The 21,498-nt window shown below is 42.8% G+C and overlaps 1 protein-coding gene across 1 annotated transcript in view; it reads right to left on the reverse strand.

Annotated features, from left to right (window-relative positions):
- LOC106563268 (astrotactin-2) overlaps positions 1-21,498 on the reverse strand; it is a 537,304-nt gene that overhangs the window by 420,799 nt on the left and 95,007 nt on the right. The gene's annotated exons all lie outside the window — the stretch shown is intronic.

Below are 21,498 nucleotides of genomic sequence, written 5' to 3' on the forward strand. Positions count from 1 at the left end.
AATTTATGTGCATATGTGTGAGTGAGAAAATTATGGAGTGAGTGTTTGTACGTGTGTTAGAGTATCAGTGTGAGCAGTGTGTAGGGCCCTGTAAGTGTGCATAGAGACAGTGCAAAAATAAGAACAAAATACAAAAATAGTCTGTGTAACCATTTTGTTAGCTATTTAGTTAGCTATTTAGCAGTCTAATACACCATCTGACTGCTCAGCTGTCAGGGCATCTGACACAGCTTTCACTGACTGAGTCACAGATGGAGAGGAATGATGTCTATGATACAGAAGCACTAGTATGACATGGTTGTATTGTAATACTTGTGATAAACTGAAATTGGTTGATTTGTTGATATTATACAGTGCATTCGGGAAGCATTCAGACCCCTTGCCTTTTTCCACATTTTGTCATGTTACAGCCCTATTCTAAAATGTATTACATTTGTGTTTTTTTCTCATCAAACAATACAAACAATACCCAATAATGACAAAGTGAAAACAGGTTTTTAGAAATTTTAGCAAATGTATAAAAAAACAACAACAATACTTACTTTACATACGTATTCAGACTGTTGACTCAAAATTGAGCTCATGTGCATCCTGTTTCCATTGATCATCCTTGAGATGTTTTCACAACTTGATTGGAGTCCACCTTCAATTGATTGGACATGATTTGGCAAGGCACACACCTGTCTACATAAGGTCCCAGAGTTGACAGTGCAAAAACCAAGCCATGAGGTCAAAGGAATTGTCCGTAGAGCTCTGAGACAGGATTGTGTCGAGGCACAGATCTTGAGAAAGGTACAAAAAAAATTCTGCAGCATTGAAGATCCTCAAGAACACAGTGGCCATAAGACTCTTCCTAGTGCTGGCCGCCCGGTCAAACAGAGCAATCGGGGGAGAAGGGCCTTGGTCAGGGAGGTGACAAAGAACCCGATGGTCACTGTGACAGAGCTCCAGAGTTCCTCTGTGGAGATGGGATAAGCTTTCAGAAGGACAACCATCTCTGCAGCACTCCAATCAGACCTTTATGGTAGAGTGGACAGACAGAAGCCACTCCTCAGTAAAAGGCACATGACAGCCCGCTTGGAGTTCCTAAAGGACTCTCAGACCATGAGAAACAAGATTATCTGGTCTGATGAAACCAAGATTGAACTCTTTGGCCTGAATGCGAAGCGTCACATCTGGAGGAAACCTGGCAATATCCCTACGGTGAAGCATGGTGGTGGCAGCATCATGCTGTGGGGATGTTTTTCAGCGGCAGGGACTGGGAGGCTAGTCAGGATCGAGGGAAAAATGAACAGACCAAAGTACAGAGATCCTTGATGAAAACCTGCTCCAGAGCGCTCAGGACCTCAGACTGGGGTGAAGGTTCACCTTCCAACAGGACAAGGACCCTAAGCACACAGCAGGAGTGGCCTCGGGACAAATCTCTGAATGTCCTTGAGTGGCACAGCCAGAGCCCGGACTTGAACCTGATTAAACATCTCTGGAGAGACCTGAAAATAGCTGTGCAGCAACACTCCCCATCCAACCTGACAGAGCTTAAGAGGATCTGCAGAGAATACAGGTGTGCCAAGCTTGTAGTGTCATACCCAAGAAGACTCAGGCTGTAATCGCTGCACAAGGTGCTTCAACAAAGTACTGAGTAAAGGGTCTGAATACGTATGTAAATGTGAAATTTAAGGGTTTATTTTTAAAATAAATTTGCAAAAGATTCTAAAAACCTGTTTTTGCTTTGTCATTATGGGGTATTGTGTGTAGATTGATGAGAGAAAAAAAACTATTTTATCCATTTTAGAATAAGGCTGTAACAAAATGTGAGAAAAGTCAAGGAGTCTGAATACTTTCAGAACACACTGTACAGTGTACTGTATGTACACTCTTAGCACCTTTTTTTCTATCTAGAGCCTAAAAAAATTCTTCAACTGTCCCCATAGGAGAACCCACTGAAGAACCATTTTTGGATCCAGGTATAACCCTTATGGGTTCCATGTAGAACCCTTTCAACAGAGGGTTCTACATGGAACTCAAAACTGATATACCTGGAACCCAAAAGAGTTCTACCTAGAACCAAAAAGGGTGTTCCTATGGGGGCAGCTGAAGAACCCTTTTGGAACCTTATTTTCTAAGAGTGTAGGAATTTAAAGGGTTGTGGTTGTATGTTAAACAGTATCGGTTCAGCTTATAGTTGTTTTGGCAAAAATGTTCGCGATACAGTATGAGGCTTGAAGCAAAGTACTATCACGATTCACGACAGTTAAGACTCATACGAGTTAGTATGTTTACACAACTACTGTACAACTACTGTTGACTCAGATTACTTTTATCATGATACATAATCGAAGACATTGACCCATTTGTGTATGTTTACAAACAATTACAACATCCAGAGCTGGCCCAGTCCTACCCATCCAATAGCTTAATTTGAAGGTAATCATAATTCACATCTGACTGAAAAACCAATTGACTCCATTCGTTATCCCTGGGCCAGACTGGCGAAGGAACATTATGGATTTAGTATTCATAGAAAAACCAAAAGAAAGAGACTGTTTAGATAATCTCTCTCCATCTCTCTCTCTCTCCTATTGTAACCGAGCTAGGGTGTTTTTTCCCCTTTAATAACTTCCCATGATCCTCCCTGTTTGCATGGTAACCAAATATAATTGCCCGATGATCATGCATAGCTGCTTGCTCATTACGGCGGCAAATTAGTGCTGGTACAGCGACTCAGTGACTGTGCGTCTCTCCAGAACCTTATGCCGTTCCCCTTCCCTTCTTTTTTTTCGTCCAAAGATAAATGATATCTTAGAGTTGAAGCAGTGCGAGCCAGCCGCAAACAGACGTGCCCTTCTCGGTGACATTCGGAGGAAAGAATGTGATTAGGAAGCTAATGCTAATATTTGCGGCCGTGGCACAAGGGGCCAATACGGACTGAAACAGCTGTTCATAACAAGGCAATAAAATTGACAAGAAAATGGTGCCCTAGGGGGTGCCTCTTATTAGGAAAGACTAGGGAAGGAGATTTCAAATCAAATCAAAGTCTATTTGTCACATGCACCGAATACAACAGGTGTAGACCTTACAGTGAAATGCTTACTTACAAGCCCTAACAACAATGCAATTTTTAAGTAAAAATGAGGTATTAGGTAAAGAATAGATAAGTATAGAAATAAAAAATAAAAAGTCAAACGACAGTGAAAATAACTGTAGCTATAAATAACAGGCTACATACAGGTGGTACCGGTACAGAGTCAACGAGTGGAGGCCCTGGTTGGTTGGGCTAATTGAGGTAATATGTACATGTAGGTATAGTTAAAGTGAATATGCATAGATGATAAACAGAGAGTTGAAGCAGTGTAAAAGAGGGGGTTGGCGGGTGGGGGATGGCGGGTGGCGGGACACAATAAAGGTCTTACTCACGTCGGCTACGGAGAGCGTGATCACACAGTCATCTGGAACAGCTGATGCTCTCATGCATGCCTCAGTGTTGCTTGCCTCGAAGCGAGCATGGAAGTGATTTAGCTCGTCTGGTAGGCTCGTGTCACTGGGCAGCTCGCGGCTGTGCTTCCTTTTGTAGTCCGTCATAGTTTGCAGACCCTGCCACATCCGACGAGCGTCAGAGCCGGTGTAGTACGATTCAATCTTAGTCCTGTATTGGCGCTTTGCCTGTTTAATGGTTCGTCTGAGGGCATAGCAGGATTTATTATAAGCTTCCGGGTTAGAGTCCCGAACCTTGAAAGCGGCAGCTCTACCCTTTAGCTCAGTGCGAATGTAATCCATGGCTTCTGGTTGGGGTATGCACGTACAGTCACTGTGGGGACGACGTCCTCGATGCACTTATTGATAAAGCCAGAGACTGATGTGGTGTACTCCTCAATGCCATCGGAAGAATCCCGGAACATATTCCAGTCTGTGCTAGCAAAACAGTCCTGTAGTTTAGCATCTGCTTCATCTGACCACTTTCTTACAAACCGAGTCACTGCTTGAATTTTTGCTTGTAAGCAGGAAGCAGGAGGATAGAATTATGGTCAGATTTGCCAAATGGAGGGCGAGGGAGAGCTTTGTACACGTCTCTGTGTGTGGAGTAAATGTGATCTAGAATTTATTTCCCTCTGGTTGCGCATTTAACATGCTGATAGAAATTAGGTAAAACTGATTTAAGTTTACCTGCATTAAAGTCCCCGACCACTAGGAACGCCGCCTCTGGGTGAGTGGTTTCCTGTTTGCTTATTTCCTAATACAGCTCAGTGCGGTCTTGTTATAGTCCCTGTCACTATTGTTGAAGAGAGGCCTTAGATTTGGCTCTAGGGAAGGACATTTCGGACTAATGAAGAAGATTTGGGACTAGGGAAGGACATGTGGGACTAATGAAGGAGATTTGGGACTAATGAAGGAGATTTGGGACTAAGGAAGGACATGTGGGACTAGGGATGGAGATTTGGGACTAATGAGGGAGATTTGGGACTAGGGTTGGAGATTTGGGACTAATGAAGGAGATTTGGGACTAGGGTTGGAGATTTCCATTGTGTTTCAATCTATAAAGATACAACTATCTCTGACAGTTTTATTTTCTGACAACATTTTGGTACATGCTCTGACCAGATAATCAGAGGTCAAATGGCATAGAATGCTGTGACATTAAAGGTGTCGGAATTCTTGTAAAGGCCACCGCAGAACATAACATTCCAAAGTGTCATTGCTGTTGAGAAGACTACTGGGTGTTTGTTCAAGTGACTCTGCTACAAAAATATGAGCTCAGTGACCTTGCCAATGGAGAGAGTATAACCCCAAAAATTTTAAGGGTTTAAACCCCTTATGCATTTTCTTGGGAATTTGTGTGTGCGTTTGTCCACATGTGTGTGTATGTGTCTGTGTGTTTAAATTAGAGGCAGCTGGGACCCCAGCCCTTGTTATATTCCCTGTCGCTTTGGTTGAAGAGAGGCCTTTATTTGTTTTTGCAGCTGTCAGCCAAGTGTTGCTGGAACAGCTTGCCAGAGTAGACCTGTCAGGCAATGCTGGCACCTGAAGGGGAATCTTTGTCCATTCACAGCAAAAATGAATTCCTCTCTCTCTCTCTCTCTCTCTCTCTCTCTCTCCACCCTGCTCCTCACCGCAATCTCCACTCAAATCCCTGGCAGGCAGCTCGGCACTACACCGCTAAACTTATATCTATGTCATGTTATATAGATATACACACACTACATGACCAAAAGTATGTGGACATCTGCTCGTCGAACATCTCATTCCAAAATTATGGACATTACTATGGAGTTGGCCCGCCTCTTTGCTATCCACTCTTCTGGGAAGGCTTTCCACTAGATGTTGGAACATTGCTACGGGGACTTCCATTCAGACATAAGAGCATTGGTGAGGTCGGGCACTGATGTTGGGTGATTAGGCCTGGCTCGCAGTTGGCGTTCCAAATCATCCCAAAGGTGTTCGATGGAGTTGAGTTATGGGCTCTGTGCAGGCCAGTCAAGTTCTTCTACACCGATCTCAACAAACCATCTCTGTATCGACCTTGCTTTGTGTACGGGGGCATTGTCATGCTGAAACAGGAAAGGGCCTTCCCCAAACTGTTGCCACAAAGTTGGAAGCACAGAATCATCTAGAAAGTCACTGTATGCTATCTAGTTAAGATTTCCCTTCACTGGAACTAAGGGGCCTAGCCCGAACTATGAAAAACAGCCCCACCAAACTTTACAGTTGGCACTATGCATTGGGGCAGGTAGCATTCTCCTGGCATCCGCCAAACCCAGATTTGTCCATTGGAATGCCAGATGGTGAAGTGTGATTCAGAGAATGTGTTTCCACTGCTCCAGAGTCCAATGGCGGCGATCTTTACACCACTCCAGCTGACGCTTGGCATTGCATAGGTGATCTTAGGCTTGTGTGCAGCTGCTCAGCCATGGAAACCCATTTCATGAAGCTCCCAACGAACAGTTCTTATGCTGATGTTGCATTTAGAGGCAGTTTGGAACTCGGTAGTGAGTGTTGCAACCGAGGACAGACAATTTTTTCCCGTTCTGTGAGCTTGTGTTGGCTACCACTTCGCGGCTGAGCCGTTGTTGCTCCTAGACATTTCCACTTCACAATAACAGCACTTACAGTTGACCGGGGCAGCTTTAGCATGGTAGAAATTTAACAAACTGACTTGTTGGAAAGATGGCATCCTATTAAGGTGCCACGTTGAAAGTCAATGAGCTCTTGAGGAAGGTCATTCTACTGCCAATGTTTGTCTATGGAGATTGCATGGTTGTGTGCTAGATTTTATACACCTGTCAGCAATGGATGTGGCTGAAATAGTCGAATCCACTAATTTGAAGGGGTGTCCACATACTTTTGTATATAGTGTGTATATACACTGTTTCATTTAACACTTTTCCTGGCCCAAGGTTAGAATAATCCAGATGGAAAGAGAGTCAGCTAGAGTTGCTGCATGAATAGGTCAAATGAAACACTTTGCTGATGTATTACATTACATCTCACACTTGGTGAATTATATTCAGATTTATGACAATAAGGTTAAACAACTAGGTGACAAAGAGGCTTGTGGGATCATAATGTAAACATGATCAAATGGTACCTAGTAAAAACCTCTCAATTGACTTTTAAGAGTATAGATGTTGAAACGTGGCAGTTATTGGAGTCACTCATGTGCGGTAGCACCCACATATGGTATTATAAATGTTTAGGGAGAAAAACAAGTGTCTGGGAAACATTAACGGGAGATTCCGAAAAAGCTTTAATCGATGCAGCTGAACAAAGCCATTAAAAACCAATCGGAATGAATCAATAGATATAAAAGTCTTCCCGAAGGAGAGACAAGACGGCACCAAGTCTGCGTAGACGGCGCGATGGTATTAGCACCGCAGTGTTATCGTAGGGTTTTGAGAGGTTAATGAGATATGGAGCCAGGCTCGGACTGATTTCCTAGCTCTAAACGTCCAGAAAAGGATGCATTGAATTAACAACATCCCAACAGGGCAGAGAAATGCATACTAATTTGTAACAAATAAATCAGGCCCATCGCCAGCACACTTGCCAACAATTAATATCTACCTCAATATCATTGGATTGTCTCGCAAACATGGTGCCAGGACTGTTTGTAGCACACGAGGCAGAACACTTTGTATGCATTAATAATTGCAATGGAGGCCAGTGAAGGCCAGACTAAATAAGGATATACGGTATCGTCTGTTGCTACTACATCGGCAGCAAGTAAACAACATTGGTAAATCACTGTTCCTTCAGAAAAGAACCAGGAATAAATAGTAATTATTTCAAGTAGGCAGGTATGGCATTTTAAGCCATGTCTGTGTATAATAGCGCAGTCACTTTACCTATCACTTAAGCCCTTTTAATAATACTTAACCAAGCTGAGCTGTACTATGCTGGCCTGGTACTGCATCCACCTTAATGGAAATGAGCTGGAAAGAATCATAATGGAAAATATCTGAGCAAGTACAATACAATACAGTTTGGGTTGGCAGTATAGCATGAAAAGGGTAAAATACTGCAGATGGTAAGATGAATAGCCAGATGGACAATTAGACAGCAACCTTGTTCAGGTTTTGGGTATCCTTCACAGAATCCATCCAAAAGGCACGTACTCCAAATAACCCAGTTGGGAGTTAGCAGAATGAACTAGAAATCACCTCAGAGCTTTTTCAAGCTATAACCGTTTAGGCATTAAGTGGGGGATGTACAGTGAGGCAGATAATTGTTGCACTGTAAGGGGCAGCTAGACTGACTTTTCAAGGTTATTGTTAATTAAGGAAATGAATGTTGGTTTCTCTGAGGGTGATAGGTGTTGTAAGGGTTGAATCCAGTAGCCTTGTGCTGCTTCGTCTCTGGCCTTTGAGTCATGATGAAAAGCCAGGCTGAAAATGCAAAGTAGGCTGCTGTATTTATGCATGGAAGACTTTGGTGCAGAACTAATTATATTTACAGTACACTGATAACAACGAGCATACACACACCACGGACATAGGGGAGCTGGAGACAAGCACGTACAATACTCATACATGCATGTACAAGTGCATACACACACGAGCTCAAACACACATACATACACACACACACACACACACACACACACACACACACACACACACACACACACACACACACACACACACACACACACACACACACACACACACACAACACACAACACACTAACTAATTCAATGCCCTGTCTCTTGCGCTTCCCTTTATCTCATCTCTCTTTAGACATTGTGATATGAAACAGTACACAAGATGAATCCTAAATACATTGCAGAGGGATTACGCAACAATAGAAGCCTGGAGAAAACAAAGGTTTTATAATGAAATGACTGTCACTCACCATGGTCATCGGATGGCTGCACTTTGGGTGTCAGTCACAGACTTTCACTGACAGAATATTTCATTTGGTTCAGGCAGGTGCAAAATTAGCTTACTTTCATGTCTTTTAACTCAACAATTGTTTAAAGATAATTGAGCTGCCAGTATTATCCAGCCCAACCCAGTGCAGTCACTCTGGCATCTGATTGATATTATATTGTGTTCATGTTGATTGCAGTGTCATATAGGACATCGAGCTTTGTTGTTAACACTCTGTTTCATGTCCCGACCAGATTAGTACTACATACAAATAGCTGGGGGTATTCCTGTAGTTATCTAGTCATATTGCCCCTTATTATAAACACACCACCAAGTAGAATTCTCTGTGCTGTTCTTTGTGCTGTGCTGGGGGTTATGCTTGAGTGACATTCAATAGCTACTTCATTACTCTTCCTCAGGTGCACCGGTGGACTGTGAGAGCGTATACTGCCCTCCACATATCTTCTCTCCCTGTGATCAATGTGTCGATTGGTCACATTTGTCACATTTTAATCTGTGGATAGGTTGGGATGGTCAGGATGGGATTGCCTGTGTCTAAGGACAGAGCAGGACTGTGAATTATCTGCTGGTGAAGGGGCGAGGAAGAGATAGGGGGCTTGTGAAACCGTGCAGGAGATTAAAATGTGGTCGAAGGAACAAAATAGTTTCTCTTACAATGGAGAATTATACCGTTACTGACTTCTGTTTTTTGTCCCAAAAAAAATGGAAATAGATTTAAAAGGAAACATATGGAGGCATTTAACAGACTATAGCATTTTATTACTCCATATGTTTCACCAAACAGGGTTAATTAAAACCAGAGAGCACACATTAACCCCCAGGGAACTATCTAGATGCACTATTTATACAAAAGTATGTGCACACCCCTTCAAATAACTGGATTCGGCTATTTCAGCCACACCCGTTGCTGATAGGTGTATAAAATCGAGCACTCAGCCATGCAGTCTCCATAGGGAAACATTGTCAGTAGAATGGCCTTGCTGAAGAGATCAGTGACTTTCAATGTGGCACCATCATGGGATGCCACCTTTCCAACAAGTCAGTTCGTCAAAGGTTTGTCAAGTTTCTGCCCTGCTAGAGCTGCCCAGGTCAACTGTAAGTGCTGTTATTGTGAAGTGGAAATGTCAAGGAACAACGCCGCGAAGTAGTAGGTGACACAAGCTCACAGAACAGGGCCGCCGAGTGCTGAAGCGTGAAGCACGTAAAAATTGTCTGCCCTCGGTTGCAACACTCACTACCGGGAGCTTCATGAAATGGGTTTCCATGGCCTAAGATCACCATGCGCAATGCCAAGCATCGTCTGGAGTGGTGTAAAGCTCGCCGCCAGTGGACTCTGGAGCAGTGGAAACGTGTTCTCTGGAGTGATGAATCACGCTTCACCATCTGGCAGTCTGACGAACAAATCTGGGTTTGGCGGATGCCAGGAGAACGCTACCTGCCCCAATGCATAATGCCAACTGTAAAGTTTGGTGGAGGAGGAAAAATGGTCTGGGGCTGTTTTTCATAGTTCAGGCTAGGCCCCTCAGTTCCAGTGAATGGAAATCTTAACGCAACAGCATACAATGACAATCGAGAGGATTCTGTGCTTTCAACAGTTTGGGGAAGGCCCTTTCCTGTTTCAGCATGACAATGCCCCCGTGCACAAAGCATGGTCCATACAGAAATGTTTTTTCAAGATCGGTGTGGACGAACTTGACTGGCCTGCACAGAGCCCTGACCTCAACTCCATCGAACACATTTGGGATGAATTGGAACACCAACTGCGAGCCAGGCTTATAATCCAACATCAGCGCCTGACCTCACTAATGCTCTTGTGGCTGAATGTAAGCAAGTCCCCGCAGCAATGTTCCAACATCTAGTGGAAAGCCTTCCCAGAAGAGTGGAGGCTGTTATAGCAGCAAAGGGGGGACCAACTCCATATTAATGCCTATGATTTAACATCAGCAGTGTTAGATGTTTATATACCAAATACAGAAAATAGTCACCAAGTCATGTATGTTTCCATCTGTGATTCGATCTGTGATTGATTTCTGTAGGCCTATCAGTTGGAAGTGATATGCCATAAAGTATGTTGTCAGCCCCACTGAAAGCTGCAGCTTCCTTAGATTAATTTTGGGACAGTGCTGTGCTCCAAACACACTCATGAATGTGTGCACACACACACTGTTACCAGCATAGCTGGGCCACTCTACAAATCAAATCACAGCTAATTTCACCCTGTCAGTGTGTGATTCCCAATATATCACATGCAGCTTTATAGTAAGCTCTCCTCTCCCTCGAGCACCAGTCCCTGTCTATGTATTCCTGAACTCCTGGTCTCCATCGGTAACCGTTACCCAGGCAACGGAAAGAACAGAGTAAAGGTGAGCGGTGAGGCAGAAGGAGTGTAGGGAGGGAGAGAGAGAAGGGTGGAGAGAAAAACAGTCAGACCAGGACCAAGGTTTTCCCAAGACAAAGCAGCAATGGCACAATGGTATGGTAATGAAAACTACTTTATGTGAGATGAATGGCATTGTGGAAACTAATTTAGTTTTGGCCATAGATCCAGCTGCACCACAATGGCACTCTTCTCAGTGGTGGTGGTAGCAGCAGCTGTAGCAGTGGTGTGTGTGTGTGTGTGTGTGTGTGTGTGTGTGTGTGTGTGTGTGTGTGTGTGTGTGTGTGTGTGTGTGTGTGTGTGTGTGTGTGTGTGTGTGTGTGTGTGTGTGTGTGTGTGTGTGTGTGTGCATGCGTTTGCGGGAGTGAGTGGAAGAAGCAATCCCTGCATCTTAGATCTTCCATAGAGCCTTTAAGACATGCCAGCCAGACGATCACACAAGGAGCTACTCATTCAATGCCAGACTGGGCTGAGTGGAACTTGGAACCAACACTGTGCTCACAAGCCTAGGTTTAGAAGAAAGAAGCTGAGCAACAAAATATCCCTACAGTATCAATCCCTACAGTATCCAGCCACTACATCGGCCTACTGCATGTAGCCTTCCTCGATGTAAAAGTGGCGACATCAAACATTCAGCCCGGTGCACAGACCCTATGGATGCTCTAGTCTAGAGGACCTAGGTTAAATTGTGCTTAGGAGCATCTCTAATGGTTAAACTAGCGCAAATAATATATGTGATTATTGCTTCATTAACTGTCATCCTACATTAAGATATTTTATTATTTTGCCATATGTAATTAATGAATGTCATGCTACATAGTACATTACACAAGCTGACGTTTTGACCACATCGAACTGGAGGGAATTATACATCCTTTGTACATCAAATTCTTTGTAAAAAAGTTTATAGTCAACACGATGACACGAGATAAATTGCTTAAAACAGATAAACATCTTTGGTTTTGTGCTGTAGATTTTTGCATTCGCACTGGGGATCGCAGGGTTTAGAACACAGCTATCATTGCCTGCTTCTCAAATGGCACGGATAATTCGGGGCCGTTTCTCTATTAAAGTTGCTGGCCACACACCAATACACACACTTGACAGTCAAACTATCATATGCATGTATAGGTTATTCCAAGTTTCCATGTGGCCTTTGACTAGTGTTAGTTTAAACATCACTACACCTCAGACGTTTCCCTCCTGTTCTATTAATTTCAGAGCGATATCCATGGAAGTGATTAACAAAAAAAGTGTTGCGTTACACTTACCGCTTTTGCGACCCAATTGAATCAAAATGCAACACTTCAAAATGTAGCTAGCTGTCTTCTACAAAAAAATCAATCTCCTCCCTCTCGCGCAATTTATTTTTACGTGACATCGATAGCAGTGACAAAACGTTTCTCTTTTCTCTTTGGCGACCCCCGTATCAAATTGCAACATTCCAAAATGTATCTGACTGTGTTTTGCAGGTTGTCCTCTAACCAGTGATATGAACTCAGCAAAAAAAGAAACGTCCTCTCACTGTCAACTGCGTTTATATTCAGCAAACTTAACATGTGTAGATATTGGTATGAACATAACAAGATTCAACAACTGAGACATAAACTGAACAAGTTCCACAGACATGTGACAAACAGAAATTGAATAATGTGTCCCTGAACAAAGGGGGGGTCTAAATCAAAAGTAACAGTCAGTATCTAGTGTGGCCACCAGCTGCATTAAGTACTGCAGTGCATCTCCTCCTCATGGACTGCACCATATTTGCCAGTTCTTGCTGTGAGATGTTACCCCACTCTTCCACCAAGGCACCTGCAAGTTCCCGGACATTTCTGGGGGAAATGGCCCTAGCCCTCACCCTCCAATCCAACAGGTTCCAGACATGCTCAATGGGATTGAGATCCGGGCTCTTCGCTGGCCACGGCAGAAAACGGACATTCCTGTCTTGCAGGAAATCACACACAGAACGAGTAGTATGGCTGGTGGCATTGTCATGCTGGAGGGTCATGTCAGGATGTGCCTGCAGGAAGGGTACCACATGAGGGAGGAGGATGTCTTCCCTGTAACACACAGCATTGAGATTGCCTGCAATGACAACAAGCTCAGTCCGATGATGCTGTGACACACCGCCCCAGACCATGACGGACCCTCCACCTCCAAATCGATCCTGCTCCAAAGTACAAGCCTCGGTGTAATGCTCATTCCTTCCGACCATCACCCCTGGTGAGACAAAACCATGACTCGTCAATGAAGTGTACTTTTTGCCAGTTCTGTCTGGTCCAGCGACGGTGGGTTTGTGCGACATTGTTGCCGGTGATGTCTGGTGAGTACCTGCCTTACAACAGGCCTACAAGCCCTCAGTCCAGCCTCTCTCAGCCTATTGCGGACAGTCTGAGCACTGATGGAGGGATTGTGCATTCCTGGTGTAACTCGGGCAGTTGTTGTTGCCATCCTGTACCTGTCCTGCAGGTGTGATGTTCGGAGGTACCGATCCTGTGCAGGTGTTGTTACACGTGGTCTGCCACTGCGAGGACGATCAGCTGTCCATCCTGTCTCCCTGTAGCGCTGTCTTAGGCGTCTCATAGTATGGACAGTTTATTGCCCTGGCCACATCTGCAGTTCTCATGCCTCCTTGCAGCATGCCTAAGGCACGTTCACGCAGATGAGAAGGGACCCTGGGCATCTTTCTTTTGGTGTTTTTCAGAGTCAGTAGAAAGGCCTCTTTAGTGTCCTAAGTTTTCATAACTGTGGCCTTAATTGTCTACCGTCTGTAAGCTGTTAGTGTCTTAACGACCGTTCCACAGGTGCATGTTCATTAATTGTTTATGTGTCATTGAACAAGCATGGGAAACAGTGTTTAAACCCTTTACAATGAAGATCTGTGAAGTTATTTTGATTTTTATGAATTCTCTTCGAAAGACAGGGTCCTGAAAAAGGGACGTTTCTTTTTTTGCAGAGTTTACAAATATATCCAGCGTCTATGTGGTTTTTGAGTTGTGGTAGTTTCAACAGAGAATTCCCCCCCCCCTTGTTTAAAAAACTACAAATAATATGATTCCCCCCCCTGTTTAAAAAACTACAAATAATATGATTACTATTGTTGCACATGTATATGTAGCTAGTACATTTTATGTTTAGGTTTTCAATATATATATATATATATATATATATATATATATATATATATATATATATATATATATATATATATATATATATATATATATGATTTGGACACTTTAAACTTTTTTGACATTGGGCTATTTATCAATATCTCTTGTCAACAGTAAGTAGAGACAGCATCATTTTGAGCGAAGTTTTAGGAATATAAATTGAACATTCAACATCAAATGCCAATGGTATTGTACTTAATCAGGTAAAAACTGCTGAATGAGTCCCAAAACGTGCTGTGATTCAGTTACACAGACACACACACACACATACCCATCATATACTGTTGATGTGAGCTGCAGTGCAGGAAGGCTTCATATCTAAAACTGTCAAGCCTCGGCAGTGAATAAGATTCTGAATTGGAAATGAGGACTGTGTGAGATAAAGGAGAGAGAGAGAGAGAGAGAGAGAGAGAAAGAGAGAGAGAGAAAGAAATAAAGAGCGAGAAAGAGAGAGAGAGAATCAATCAAAGTGCTCTGAGGCATTACCAAAGCAGGTGCACCTGTCTCAGCGTATTGCACCAAAACAATGGGCTATCCAGACAAAACAATGAGCATTTTGCTGACCCATCTCTGTTCATCATGCACACAGTAGGAGCCAATAACAGGAAAGGCAGATATAAGACATTTGAAGTTGTTCTAAAATGTGATGCAATACCCAAATGCACATTATAAACCGGGTGGTTCGAGCCCAGAACACTGATATGCTGAAAGCCGTGGTATACCACGTGTATGACAAAACTTTTATTTTAATTATTTTAATTACGTTGGTAACCAGTTTATAATAGAAATAAGGCACCTAAGGGGTTTGTGGTATATGGCCAATATACCATGGCTAAGGGCTGTATCCAGGCACTCCACGTTGTGTCGTGCTTATGAACAGCCTTTAGCCGTGGTATATTGGCCATATAGCCATGGGTATAGCCTTGATTGTTGAAAGTAAACCATTAATTAGCAATGGAATTAGCTTGTTTTTATATCTTTGTTTTCATGAACTCTAATGGAAGTAAGGGTAATTCTTTGCAGATCAAGTGCCATGACATCAGGTCTGAGTGGGCTGGTCTGGGGCTGTCAGATGACACTACTTGTGCCCTAATGGGAGGAGACAGGGCTGTTCCTTTCACTCCTCTCTTTTTCTATGTGGGCTCTCTTCAATTTCTTCCCTCCATCCATATATCCTACAGCCCACGCTTCACTGGAGCACCCCGCTGTGTTCCACCCACACTTTCTTTCTCTTTTCTACTCTCTCTCTCTCTCTCTCTCTCTCTCTCTCTCTCTCTTTTTCTCTCTCGCTCTCTCTTACTCCCCCCATTCTCTTTCCCTCCAACTATTGATTCCCCCGGTTCCTTTTTGCAGGCGGCAACCATAAGCCTGTGGGGGTCCAATTCTTGCATGTTCACTGAGACTTAAAGCAGTCTGCTCCTATCCCCCCTAAGGGACACGTAAAGCTACCTCCTCCATAACCACAGCCTTCCCATTGTAAATCCACTCCTATAATAAACATGGTACATCTCCCATGTAGTCCTTCTATAAGTGTCTCTTAAAACAACACAGTGCTGTTATATAGGCGTATGCTAAGTACACTTACAATATCTGTGTGAGGGAATGACTAGTAATGAAACACCAAAGGTTTCAATTCTAGGCAGCATGGGATCCGACGGTCTACAACAGATGTAAGAAGGATGTAAAAAGGAAAAACGTAATTTCCATGTCTGTCCGATGTCTTGTGCATCTGATAATAGTGGATATTAAAGTGGCGCATCAAATTCCCTCCTGCTTAAGTCAAACATGAATATTTCATCCCCCACAATGATCCAGTAAAATATTAATTTGCCCCATAGATATGTCTAATATATAAGCTCTTTACTTAGATATCCACACACGCCCTCCCTGGGGAGTACAGGAAGAGGCATGCAGAGAGGGAGGAAAATCATGTGTTGTGCATTAAAGGAGGTCAATTAAAAATAACACAGTGGGCCACAGGGGGCTGTTTTCTAAAAGCACCTTAAGCCTTGTGCAAAGTTAATAACTCGTGGTGAGAAAAACTCTGGATTTGAATTGAGAATACAAGGTGAAAGGCTTCAACAAAGTTTGCAGCCCCAGAAATTGGATTTTGTGCTTTTTTTAAACCTAGTGTGTGACTTCATGTTGAAATGCCTAGTTAAAGCGAGACAGAATACACCATTTTACATCCCCTGCGTACATTACTTCTGATGAGGTTAATCAAGTAGATGCTACCAGGTAGTCCTAGCTTTGAATCTACAGTGCTACCATTACTTTTAGCGACTATTTACGGCTAACAGTGAGTAGGTAGCATTACAGTGGTTTCAATGCCATTGAAAGTCACCTTCTTCTCTCTGTATCCCCTGTGCTGTTGAGAACACAGAGTACAGCCCTCGAGCAGTAGCTGAACTAACATCACCACAGCAACAGCCCTTGAAGTGGCTCCACAGCACCTGTACATGTGTTGGAGGCCCTGCTTTGAGCTTGGACAGGGAACGCAGTGGAGCCACAGTGCATGGGAACCCTGCCAGGCCCTCCTTCTAACAGAGAGCCCCTGGTATTATTACGATTATTACCTGGTACCCAGAGCACTAGGCCCTGCAGGACCCCCTGTCCTCCCCACATATGGTGCTGTTCGCTGGGAAGAGAGAGAGAGCACTGACTGGAGGCAGGCAGCTCCTCGTGTCCTCATTGCAGGCTAATTACGGGTAATTAGGCAGTTACACCTGTCCCACTGGTATCTGTGGCCTCATATATGCATATGAAAAGGATACAGCTATGATGATACTGTTTGACACTGCTTTGATTATGCTTCCTGCTTCAGAAAAAGATAACCCACAAAACAGAGCACTTCTACTGTCTCATGCAAGGTTGTTCAAAGTAACTGCTACCTCCCATGACCTAAATTACCAGTTTTCATAATATTGGTTTAAAATATAATATTCTGTTTGCCCTCAATTTGAACTAAGACATCAGACCAGTAACAAATGTGAGCTTTGAGCATGAGCAACAGAAAAAGGCTTATCTTACAAAGGAGGAAATACCAGATGGCTTATTTCTCTTTTCCTTACTTCGTCTGGGGCAGTATGCTTTAACCAGGTAATGAAAGTGCTTTCTGAAAGAATTTCTTGCTTTCTCTCTCATGGCATAGTGACACTGTCAAAATGTCTCCAGTCATTGGAATCGGAGACACGGAGACAACCTAGCTGCTCAGCACAGTGGAAAGACAGAGGAACACACTTTGTGTGTCGCAGCGCTAGCATAAAAAATGCGATGGCAAAGTTTTAAAGATTGATCACCACTGAAAGGCAGCATGGGGAATGATGATACATTTATGTGGATTAGGTAGAAAAGTGACACTGCTCTTTACATTTCAGCAGAATGTCTACTGCTTTATTTTTACTTTGAACATTAAAAAGGGAGATATATTCACATTCAGATTTTGGCTGTCGTACAAAAATCTTACTTGTGTTTCAGTTAAAGTTTGGCAGCTTTTAAGCAAGGGATGTAACGGCCGTCGTAGGAAGTGGACCAAGGCACAGCGGGTTGAGTGCTCATTTTTAACATTTATTGAACACTTAAACAAAAACAAGACAACCCGAACGGACAACAACCAGTAATGCATGCTACACACAGCTATGCAATAACAACCTCTCACAATTCCATAACAAACACACCCCTAATTATAGGACCTTCAATCAGAGGCAACGAGAAACAGCTGCCTCCAATTGAAGGCCCCAATCCCAATTAACTAAACACCCTAGATCAGACATAGAAATACACAACATAGAACCTAACCAAAAACCCCGGACTAATCTAATCAAACACCCCTCTACATAAACCATACTCTAACACACCCCGAACCACATAAAACAAATACCCCCCTGCCACGTCCTGACCAAACTATAATAACAAATAACCCACTTACTGGTCAGAACGTGACAAGGGAATTGTCTCTGTAATCACATACACTAAAATGCCCTGTTCAAGAAAACAAACCACCTATAGAAATCTTCAAAGCTTGTGAAATCTAGCCTCTTCGGTATGGTATTGTACCCAATGATCTATGAAGCACTGAATACGTCACTCTACAGAAGTTGTAAATATCCAAGGGGAAATATACTGTAAATAGCAAGTTTCCGCTGCCCCTTTTTGATAATGCTATTGGCATTTATGTTGTACAGTATATGTGAGCATGGTATTTCATGTTTATATTTTGCTATTTATCACAGAATGAGAGTGATATATGCTTATAAATGTTCCCGGGAGAGCAAAAATCTATTGTTCAAATCAAATCAAATTGTATTGGTCACATACACATATTTAGCAGATGTTATTGCGGGTGTAGAGAAATGCTTGTTTAAACGGCTGTAGAGGTAATGCTGCTGACATGGCGTGATGTGTGTCTTGTTGTTAGGAACGTCCATTTGTCTTTGGAATTGTGATCAACCCTTACTTCCCTCCCAGCACTGAGTAAATCACCAACTGAATCTAATCGCCTCATTGGCTTATACAGGCTTGACATTTGATAAATTCACTAACATTAGCCTATCACGGTGTCCGCTGAAATACCACCGCTGTATTTCCCTGTAATGATGTCAGGGGGATATTTATTCCTTTCCCTTTGCTCTCAATATACAACATTATTTCAAGTGAGGAAAGTGAGAGAGAGAGAGAGAGAGAGAGAGAGAGTGAGAGTGAGAGTGAGAGTGAGAGTGAGAGTGAGAGTGAGAGTGAGAGAGAGAGAGAGAGAGAGAGAGAGAGAGAGAGAGAGAGAGAGAGAGAGAGAGAGAGTTTCTTACCAAGCAGTGTCATTTGAATCTGTCCAAGAGAGACGTTAGAGAGAATAGGAATAGACTTTGCAATTCTGACTGTGACACCAAAAAATTCCTGCTTTGGCTGCGAGCTAGCACAGATACTTTCAATATTGTGCTGTTGGAACGAAAGGCACTGCCAAAGTGAACTACATTAATGTGTTTATTTGGCAGAGTGTAATTTAAATGTCTCCTTCAGTGGCTGACTCCATGTGCTAGCTCTCTCCTCTCTCCCTATTCCACAACAAGTCATTTCATTCTCACTGTCCTGTCATCTGTTCCTGTCAAGGCCCAAGCAAAGCTTGTAATCAAACACTACCAGAGTGTAAACAAAAGTGTGGAAGCAAACGATGCCTTTATTGACTGCAGAGCTTGAGCTTGCCACCATTGGCTCTCACCATTGGCTCTCACTCTGACCAATGGCACACAACAACTTGGCATTGGCTGCAGTATTGATACCATTCCAACTTCAATGACTGATACTGTTGCCTTCATGCTACTGATTAAAAGACAAACCCTAAAATGGCCATCTTAATCCCATCCATCTACAATAGAAACTTGGTTGCTAACAAGTCATTAAATGACAAACGTTGAATCAAAGAACCACCTAATTTGAATGATTCACCCAGTTATAGACATATCGGAAGTCAGAGACTGTGAACAAGAGATACTGTATGCATATTCATTCAGTGAGATGATGAAGATAAACTTTAGGCATAGGTCTGAAGTACAATTATCTCCTCTGAGTAAATCACTTTCCTAATAACTTTTCCTTCTAGAACTTCCCACCCCGGTCTCCTTCAGCTGCTGGGTACTGTGTGTGTTTTAATTAGAATTGATACTGTATTCATGGCTCTATAACGTGCACATTTGTAAAATGAAAGGAACCGAAAGGTGGCCAGAACAATTAAACAGGGAACAATTAAAATGTAACTCACTCTGAGTTAAATGTTATAATTAAATGTGTCTGTGCCCAGAGTAGCTACATTATGTCAGCTTGTACCAGCCTAGGAAATTAATTTGATTCCGGTAGAGCCGCAATTATGGGCGGACACTGTGTGTGTAGGGACCTGTGAGCTCTATGTGCCTCAGTGACCCTCCACTCTCTGACCATCCATAACCACTGACTTGTTAATTATAAAGTGGTGGCTCCTAGCGTGTAGTGTGCACTGCCCCTCTATGCATATCTGGCAGGAGAGCGATGAGAAGGATACTATTCCTATACCCTTACACCGCAAACGTAATGGGAATGAATGAGCCTAGTAATGGATGCAGTGATGTGAAAATGAATAGGTTCATGGTTCTAAACGATAGATTATTCATTGTCTTTAGTGCTTGTCTAAAAGGTAGCATTTCACACATACTGTATCTATCTTTATGGTTTATGTAGCATTTCACACATACTGTATCTATCTTTATGGTTTATGTAGCATTTCACACATACTGTATCTATCTTTATGGTTTATGTAGCATTTCACACATATCTATATTTATGGTTTATGTAGCATTTCACACATATCAATATTTATGGTTTATGTAGCATTCCACACATATCTATCTTTATGGTTTATGTAGCATTTCACACATATCTATATTTATGGTTTATGTAGCATTCCACACATATCTATCTTTATGGTTTAAGTAGCATTTCACACATATCTATATTTATGGTTTATGAATGGCTGAATTTCTTATTTCTGCTTTCTGCTTTGCAAGATATGTACACCCAGCACTCACGCCAAGATCTGAGAGAATGGGAAGATTATGTTCCGTTACATGGCATATGAAAGGCTCGGTAGCTGCCAGCCGTTATTGTGTCCCATTGAGTTAAAATACTACTTGTCCTCCATGCGAACCCAAACGTGTCGTCATTTATGTAAGAAATATCCACCTTACCACTACTATGGCTGACAAGAAATCTGTATTTTTTTTCTCTTTGAAACTTGACAATAGTATTGCAGAGTATTATATTTCATTCCCATCCTTACTGTGCCAGAAACAGATGCACACACTCTGTGCCTAGTCCTCCTATCCTCATATGTCTTAGCTTGAGATTCCTAAAACATGGATGGATTCTGTTCTGGGGGGAATGGGGGTTCCAATGAGGCAGGGAAATTGGTTTTGCTCTCTCTCTCTCTCTCTCTCTCTCTCTCTCGCCGGGTGGTTTTGTTTAATGCGTGGCGCAGTACATCTCGCAAGCCTGATCAAACAGCCACTGTGACTCTTTTGTGGCGGCAAAGTGGTTAGCACTAGGTGTTAATAATTCCACGCGCCACACTTCCTTCTCTGGCTCTGAGGGGGAATGTAAAAGGATCTGTCAGAGACTGCTTCATCACTATCGATTCCATTTAATTCCGACTTGTGCATGAATGGCTCTGGCAGATAGGATGCAGGAGGATAACATTCTACAGTATGCCTTTGTTTCCTCTCTTTTCCATTTCCTTCTCTGTTTGAGAGCCCGAATTGTAAGCTTGGCACTAGCTGCTCTGCAAGGTTTGGCAATTATCTCCCACAGCCTTTGCACAATAAGTACGTAGGCCACCAGAGCAACTGGGTTAGCATAATGCCCAATTATTGGTAAACGGCATGGATCAATGGTAATGACAAGAGAGTGCAAAGCAAGCCATCCTCTTCTTAGTCCCTATGCTAAGACAACCAAGGCGCTTCTGAAGCTATTATTACATGTTAATAACACAGTAGTGGGTTGATTTCCAATGTGCTTATTCTGGCTTTATAACTATTAATGCGTTGA

The sequence above is a fragment of the Salmo salar genome, chromosome 11 (genome assembly GCF_965601325.2).
Source record: "Salmo salar chromosome 11, fSalSal1, whole genome shotgun sequence".
Taxonomy (NCBI): Eukaryota; Metazoa; Chordata; class Actinopteri; order Salmoniformes; family Salmonidae; genus Salmo; species Salmo salar.